The 8893-nt window shown below is 41.9% G+C and overlaps 1 long non-coding RNA gene across 1 annotated transcript; it reads right to left on the bottom strand.

Annotated features, from left to right (window-relative positions):
* Positions 1 to 3092: 3092 nt before the first annotated feature.
* On the bottom strand, positions 3093 to 8341 carry LOC126502285 (uncharacterized). Its single transcript, XR_007591881.1, has 3 exons — positions 8224 to 8341; positions 6784 to 6873; positions 3093 to 3244 (listed from the first exon to the last, which is right to left on the bottom strand). It is a non-coding gene; the product is annotated as an uncharacterized lncRNA (long non-coding RNA).
* Positions 8342 to 8893: the final 552 nt, after the last annotated feature.

Below are 8893 nucleotides of genomic sequence, written 5' to 3' on the forward strand. Positions count from 1 at the left end.
GTTCTCTGTCTCCAAACTGCTTCTTGCTGCTTATTGGGTAAAGTAATGTAGTATGAGCTGCGGGCCTTTTCCCACAGCCCAGCTCCTGGCTAGCTTATGCGCCGAAATAACAACACACAAACTGTATTCATTTAAATATTGCTTGGTCCATTATATCTAGTCTCTTCTCGGCTAACTCTCACACCTGGACTAGCTCATTTATAATAATGTGTGTAACACCCCAAGGTGAGCTTACCAGGAAGATTCTAGCCTATGTCCATCCTGGGTCAGAACTTCATCGCGTCTGTCCGGGAGAGGGGAGCATGGCATATGAGCTCACTTCCTCTTCCTCCCAGCATTCTGTTCTGTTTACTCCACCCACCTATGTTCTAACCTATCAGGGCCAAGCAGTTTCTTTATTAATTAACCATTGACCTTCCTCCATCAAAGTAATTTTTTGAGGGGTGTTCAAGGCAACCTTTGAAGGGGTCTTGGCCCATCAAATCACATTAGACTGGAATAAACCCACAGGTTCTCATCCTCTGTGTAAACAAAAAAAGAACCTCTTTTCCAAAGAAACATATCATTAGACTCAATTTTTGAAGAAAAAAATACCTTTAAAGTATATATGTTGGTTACTTAGCTCCTTCACAGTCAAAAATTTCAAAAAAAAACACACAATAATATACATAATCTAGACTCTGTGAATTTTTCATCTTTACGTGGCTTATTTTTCTTTTAATCTATGACTGTACATACTCTGTCTTTTAAAGACTGTCTTTTAACAATTTATTTATTTTTATAACTATCTCCCAAGCCTACATACATTTATCCAACACTGTGACCCATTTATAGGTTTCTTTTATCTGAATGTGTCTTTATTGTGTATCTACAATTATCTTCTGACCAGGACTGCTTTTTAAAATGCTAAGCACTTCTTAAAAACCTAAGTGGAGACATTGCTATGGTATATATGGCCTTTGCCTACTTGCTCTGCCCAGACCAACATGGGCATTCCATTCCATTTACCACCTCTGCAAGCCATGCATATTGCCCCAGTTTCTGGTATACAGTGGGTCTATGTCACATCATTAAGCAAGTTGTCACACTCTGCTCACAAACTCTATTTAAATGTTCTGTAGCTGAGCCTCATCAGAATTCATACTGGCAGCACAGCCCAGGAAGCTGCAGCCATTTCAAAACAGTGCAGCTTTTTTCTGCTATTGTTGAATTAGAAAAACTGTTCTTAAAGGAGCCATGACTGTGCTTACTTCTAGCAAACAGAGCCCACCCAAGAAAATGCCACTACCAAACCATGCTTAACTCTGTTCTTTTGTGTCTAGGATTCCTTTTTAAACTTTCTCAGGTTTTATATGGATGTAGTTAACCATGTTGGAGTGCCAATTTGTTGTAAGGAGGCTGCTTGTTTGTTTCCCAGCTGCCCGACTGCTCAGACCAGAAATAACCACACAAAAACTGTATTAATTAAGTCACTGCTTGGCCCATTAGCTCTAGCTTCTTATTGGCTAACTCTTACATCTTAATTTAATCCATAGTAATCTATGTATTGCCATGTGACTGTGGTTTACCAGGTAAAGTTCTGTCCGGCTCCAGTGGGGCTACATGGTTTTCGAGTCCACCTTCTTCCTCCCAGCATTCAGTTTAGTTTTTTCCACCTAGCTAAGTTCTGCCCTGCTATAAGTGCAAATCAGTTTCTTTATTCGTTAATGGTAATCACAGCATACAGAGAGAAATCCCACATCAATCATACCATGAGGAACAATTACTTTTAGCGTGGTTGCAGCATCAGTCTTTACTCTTCACATGCTACCTGGACCACTACGGGAAAGAGAAATCTTCTGATGCCAATAAAGAGTCAAAGATGCAATGTGTATGCTGTAGCTAAATAGGTAAGTGTTCTCAACCCTTCACCATGATACAGAATTATTATGCATTCTCATCCTTGACATGGCTTCATGGATAGATGAAGTTGATTCTTCTGTTCTTTGACTCTAGGATAGGTGAAGTTGACTCCTCTGCCCTTTGATCATGTGACCTATTTTGGCTTAAAAAAAAAACACATGAAAAAGTTTGAAATGTGTTTATGTGGTTGAATTTTGTACTCTCAAGTTGCCTTTGCTGTCATAAAAAGAACCCACCCAACCCCTCGCTTTGTCAAATTATTCTTTGACTTATTCAAAATGAGATATGGAGCTCATTCTCTCCTTTAACCTGGGCTCAAGACCAGACAGCTCCACCTGAGATCACCCCCCTGCAATGACCCACAAACCCACAAGCAAACAAAATAAATGTCCCCAATCTACTGACATTGAGATTATTCTTATGTTATTGTGGCAACAGAAAAGTACTTCATAAGATTTGGAAGGTTAAATTGTATCCTTCTCAAGTCTATAGTGGACTTAACCCTCAAAGTGACTACCTTTGAAGGTAGAACCTTCCAGGATCTAAATAAGGTAAAGTTGGGTGACAAAGATAGGGTCTCAAACTGATGGGACCACTATCTTCTTAAGAAGGGGAAATGCTCTCTGTCTCTCTCCTTACACACAGAGAAGATTCCAGTTGAGGAAAATTGTGCAGGAAGTCTTAAGAGGTCTTAGCAGATACTACCCCGACCTCCTGTGGTTCATGACTTCTAGCCATCAGATGTGACACTCAGTCTGTGTCATCCTGTCACAGCAGCATGAGCAGATGAATGCAGGGAGCTGGCTATTTTGGAGTCCTAGCTTGTATATCCTCTACACAAGTCCTTCTGAAATTCCCTTGCTCCCCTCACAGTGACCTTTCAGATACCAAACAATCTGACCCCAAACAATTGTCCTGACCTTTCTTCCCATCAATGACGCACTTCTGCTTCCTTGGGGACTTTTTAGAAATATGTATTTTGTCTCTTCTGACTTTAGGAGGCTAACTCCATTTGGTGGACTGGTTCAGTGTGTACAGGACTGACACCTGATGGTCTCTCTTCCTTCAAGACTGCCCATACACCAGCTTTCCAGAGAAGACTTCAACAAATACAAAATAGCGTGCCATCTTTTCCTCATGGCTAGTTACTATATTAACATTTATTTTTATTTACAGAACTTACCACTTTCTAAAGTAAATATATGCTTTATTTCTTTTCTGTGTTCATCAATTAGCATACAACTTAAAAGGGAAGTTATATAGGTTTAGTCCATGATTATCAATGTGGAAATCAGACGGGCATGGCTTTGGAACAGTAGCTGAGGCCTTTACATCCTGTTCTCTATTCAGGGGGGGCGGGGAGAGAGAGAGAGAGAGAGAGAGAGAGAGAGAGAGAGAGAGAGAGATATTAGGCCTGGTGTAGGTTTTTAAAATATCAAAGCCCATCCCAGTGACACACCTCCATCAACAAGGTCACAGCCATTCCAACAAGGCCACACCTCCTAACCCTTTCTAAACAGTTCCACTAACTGAAGGCCAGGCATTCAAACATATGAGGCTATGGTGACTATTCTCATTCAAACAACCACAGGTACCCAATTCCATTTCTGGACCACCCTAGTTCTTAGAGAAAAAAAAATCTCCACATAAATTAATAAATTAACAGAGTTCATTCTCTGTTGTGTTACTTCATTTGATTCTCGTGAGAGTCACTCTTGAGCTGACCCTCCAGAGAGAATTTGCTATGACTGAAGGCTGACCTCCATAAAGACTCGGCATTAATTGTTGGGTGGGTAAAGAAAATCACTTTTTCTCTTTGCTATGAAGTCCATAGCTAGACTTAGTTTTCTATGAGATATAGTAGCTGGATTTGCCACAGACTCTTATCTACTCATTGCTAAAAATGGATCTTGGGATAGGAAATAAAGCTCTTCAATTATTTCAATCCCCAGGAATATCTTCTTTTTTTTGGTAAAGATTTTCTGGATATTTCTGAAGCTGCTGTTGCATTACCATGATGGGTAGAGCTAACAAATGTCTTGTCCTTGTCTCGGGCAGGGCCCAGAGCCAAGCACTATAAGTCTGGGCTCATCTTTCTCACTTAGACTTGCCAGCGCAATGATAAGATTAATGGTTTCCATAAAGAGGGGTACTTTAGGTACTTCCTGGAGAGCTTGGCTCATCTCTAGATCTAAGAAGTTCATAGGAGTGGTGTCTTGCCTACATAATCAATGCCAACAATGTGCTTGGCCCTGCACATTACCTGTAGCATCGCCTACACAATAGCAATGATGTGCCACCGGACTCTTGTTTCAGCCCCGTTACTTCCATGTAGCCCCTCCTGCTCTTTAAGATCCCGTTATACTGGCCTTCTCTCAGTGTGCTACACTCAGCATGGTCATCCAGACACAGGGTCTTTCTACATGATGTTGCCCTGGGCTTGAGTCCACTTACATTGACTATTCCCGGTTAAGTCTTACTTATTTTTCCCACCTCAGCTAAGCATTGCTTCCTTCATGTCTAGGTTATATTTATTCCTTATTGGATTTCAATGGTAGAGATGTAACTTTCCTTTCAGCCACCATTTCATTTTAACTTACTTTTCTGATTTCTTAATTTCTATGCTCAGACACTCACACAGGGGCTACAACCATTTTGCTTTCTATCACAACACTTTGTTCCAGGAATAGTTGACATTTAACACATATTTGTGACACAAAGCAAGGATGCAATGATAACACAATGAGATACGCTCTGTCCTTAAAGGAGGCACAGTGGACTCTACCCGAACTCACACAGAAAGACTTTTCTGGGAAAATGGTATGATATGGGTATTTAAACACACAATTTTGTGTTTTGCTGAACGAAACTGGAAAAATAAGAAATAGCGGGAATCTCAATGAGCTGATAAAGCAGGTGATCTGGATCATGTCAAGTTTCTTCCCTAAGCAAAGGAAAATCATTGACCATTTATTAAAAATTAGTAAATTACTAGGAGTCCCACGATGAATGATGGTACAGCCTTAAAACTAGACAGGAACATAACCAGGTTCTGAGAGGGTGAATGGATGTCACAGGGCTTCTAGGAGACAACAAGATACTCTCCTAGAACAGGGATGCACATATAGCTTCATTTTAGGTGGTTCCCAGACTCAAACCATGCCCAAACAACGTTAAGCCCATTAACCATTAATAATAGGTTATCTGCCTATTCTGTGTTCATAAATACTGGTTGTTTACAGTATTTTTGTGTTTGTGTTCTTTGTGTTTTTTTGAAACTTTCACCATTTGTATGGAATCAAGGATCAGCAAAACCCCCTTTTTCTTCCTCTATGGTTAATCTTCTATGTTGTCATCAATGACTTAAGAGATCCTAGGTGATTAGTAAAGGACCTCACTGAGTCTACCTGAAGTTCCAGAGATGGTTAGATCATGAGGCTTCATCCTATGATTGATTCACAATAGGATGATATTATTGGAAGATGAAGAAAGTGGGAGGTAGGGCCTAACTGAAGAAACTATCCCATTGGTCACATGTCCGTGGCATCATACCTTTCTGTACTCCTCCGATATGAACTACTCTGCTGTAATATCCTGCATGTTGTGATGGACTAGCAACTCTGAAATGTCCAAATAAAGCTTTCTAGTGTCAGATTTTTCATGTTAGATATTTAGAGCACTAAGAAAAGTATCTACTTTACTTTCATCGTTAGTATTAATTCTCCTTCCCGCAGTGGCTACTCCAATGCATTAAACCTCTTAATGTTTCCATTTTCAGTTAGCAAAGACCAGATCTCTTATCTCTGTAAAGGAGAAGTCCCACAGGGATATAGGAAACAAAATCTCCATCAAATCCACATGGTACTGAAACACTGCTGGCTGGTCGAGATGCATTGAGTACGAAAGATATGGTCCCTGGTCTAGTAGGTAGATGAACTGAGAAGATTGATATAAAGTACTAACATGAAACATAACTAGCAATAGGAAAGTACTGTGCAGCGTAGGCATATGGAGCACAGGCACTGGAAGAAACTCTTACTTAGACAGGGGTTGGGAGCGTTGGGAGGAGGTACAGGCAGAGAACTGAGAGCTAGCAGTCACAAACATTACAGGTACAGGCGTGGTCTTCCTGGCAGGATGGTGCTTGTCCACACCAGCTCATGGAGGCCAGTGTTAAGCCTCTCTTTCCAGCTCTGCATCCAGTGATAAGTCACAGGAAGCAAGAATTCACTCTTGTTTGGGGGTATTTATACAGAAGAAATTGACTAACCTAGAAATCTGGCTTTTTGTTACAGAGCGTTGCCAGCTGTTAAACATTTACCACACGCAGTGGCAAATCGTGTTCTACAAATAGAGAATATGGCAAAGTAAAAGAATTGGAGCACAGCAAAAGATAAAATGAAAAGATGGGACCAGATTTGCATTTATAGAGGGGGTGCCTGAGCATAATACTTTTTATTCAGTTTTCTTTTCTTTTTTTTTTTTTTTCCTGCCAATGTTGGGAACTACTGTGCTAGATTCTAAGTCTAAGGGTCTTGCAAACCACAGTAAGATGTTGCTTTTTATCATAGGATCAAAATCAAGAGAGGGTAGCACGTGGTTGACCATGGCCAAGCCCCCATGTAGATGTAAAGAGGAAAGCGCAGGTGCAGAGGAAGGGTGTGTCACTGAGCGTTGTTCAGAGAAAAGGGCATCATACAGCTTGGGTATAATGGGGGGGGGGGCGGCAGAAACTTTAGAGCTATCTTAGAATGCTGCATCACAGACTCTACCCCCTGGTCCCCAATGATTCACACACTGTCCACAAGCAAAACACATTCACTGCCTTGCAAGATTCCCCAGAGTCTCATTTCATTATAGCATCCGCTCAAAAGCCCGTACTTCACCATCTCAGTCAGTTCTGGGTACCAGTGAAGCTCCTGGGTAAACTCTAAAATACACCAGCTTCCTTCCACCTATGGACCTGTAAAACTAAAAAGGCAGATGATAAGCCCTCAACACACTCAACTTTCAGCACTGATATGGACACATACTAGTCTATAAGCATTCTGTTTCAAAGTGAGATGTGTACTTGGATGCCCATGAATTGTGTATGCATGTTCACGCATGTGAGTACTGGTGCACGTGGCGGGGGGGGGGGGTAGAGGTTTGCCTTGAACATCTTTCTCGATCATTCCTCATCTTATATATTGAAGCAGTCTCTCTCTTCAAAAATAAGCTCAGTGACTCGGCTAGTCTCGCTGGTCAGCTTGCTCTGGGAACCCCGTCTCCTCTATCAGAGTGCTAGGGTTACAGCCAGGCTCCCTTGCCTTCCTGGCATTCACGCGTGTGCTGAGCATGCTCGTTCTGCTCCTCACACTATGCAGCAAGCACTTAACCCACTGAGTTCCCTCCCTTTCCAGTCATTAGAGGGCTGACGGTCCAAAAGCCTCCTCTAATTCTGCAGCTTTCCCTAACTTTTCTGGTTCAAGCTGGCATTCTTTCTCTGAAACAATCTTTTAAGGAACTCGGTGGCTTCTGTGGATTTTACAAACACTTGGTCTGTTGTACAAAAGTGACATCCACAAATAATCCATTCTCTACCCCTGGGTCCTCCTCGACGCCCGAGGGAAAGTGCCAGTAAACTTCCTGAAGACCCTCCGGAGCCATTGAAAGAACTCAGAGCTCCTCGGGAATCTCTGAAAACAACTGAGCATGCCTTTCTAATGAAACTGCAGTCTTCGGGGATTGGCGGTGGGGATTACACTGCTGCTTTCTCTTTATGAGATTTTAGCAGACATAACAGGGAGTTCAGACTTCTCACTTGAGCATGCCTTCCCAACAGTGAGGTTTTTAATTCCAATATCTTTGGTCACCCAGAGAGACTGAGGATTTCCAAAAATGTAACTCCTGCTTTTTTATTACAATTAGTAAACAGATCTCCCTTCAACTTCTGCCTTTCCTCTACTACAAACAGCAGGAAGAAAGTAAAAGTAAATGGCACTTTCGTCATTAGCAGCTGTGCGTGGCTGCTCATCGTTGATAAGCTCCGCTTTCTACACAACTACAGGAGATGATTTTGCTTGGTTCCTGGTTGTTAAATGGTGAGGGCTTTTCTTTCTACTCTCCAGTAATGCATTCCTCACTGACGCCAGACCCGACCTTAAAGCCTGCATTTCCGTTAACAGTCCTCCTAAGACAATTTAAATGTTATTATACGTTATTTTTAAATTTCTTCTAGCTTCTGCCTTCTCTTTGGTTCTGAAAGACCCCCAGTGCTGAGGAGACTCTCACTCAAGTCTCGGGATAACACGACCTTCCCCCCCCCCCCCAGTAACTCACGAGAGACCGTTCTTGCAGCAATCACACAAGGTTTAATGATGAGATGAGCCGGGAACCGAGACTGGGGCCAAGACTCATAACCCACACAGGGGAAGAGTTCAACCCCAAGTGACCTGGAGAAGGGGTTTTTATAGAAAGAAACCACAGCCCAGTAATCTGAAAGGGGCAGGGAGGGTGTCACAGAAAATCACAAGGGGACAACTCCCTGCCTCAAGATCACTCAAGGTCATAATCAGCTAGTTCCTGAAACACAGAATTCCAAAAATACCAGTGATAATCACAAGGAAGAAACTCCCTGTTTCTCAAGATTACAATCTAACTTTATCTTCAGCTAGTCCCTGAAACACAGCCACTGAACCAACTAATCCTAGATTCCTGATTCTTCTCTTCCTGCTTAGATTTTTGGCTATTTTCTTCCTGTGGGGGGGGGGGTGTCTGGATTTATCCAGGTCTTTCAGTTCCACAGCTGTTGTCACTCAGCATCATCCCATTTCCAGGTATTAAAATACGTGTTAGTCATCCACTACCACATAATAGGCTACCAACAAATTTATCAACTTAAAATTAAACATCCCTGCAGCCATTGCCTCAGTTCCAGTTCTTAGTCATGCAAACCTGGATTATTTTACTGAATGCCTACAGGCTTCCTGTTATCGTTTAATGTGATAGC

The sequence above is a fragment of the Alexandromys fortis genome, unplaced genomic scaffold (assembly GCF_014885135.2).
Source record: "Alexandromys fortis isolate MF-2015 unplaced genomic scaffold, M_Fortis_MF-2015_v1.1 scaffold_45, whole genome shotgun sequence".
NCBI classification, from domain to species: Eukaryota; Metazoa; Chordata; class Mammalia; order Rodentia; family Cricetidae; genus Alexandromys; species Alexandromys fortis.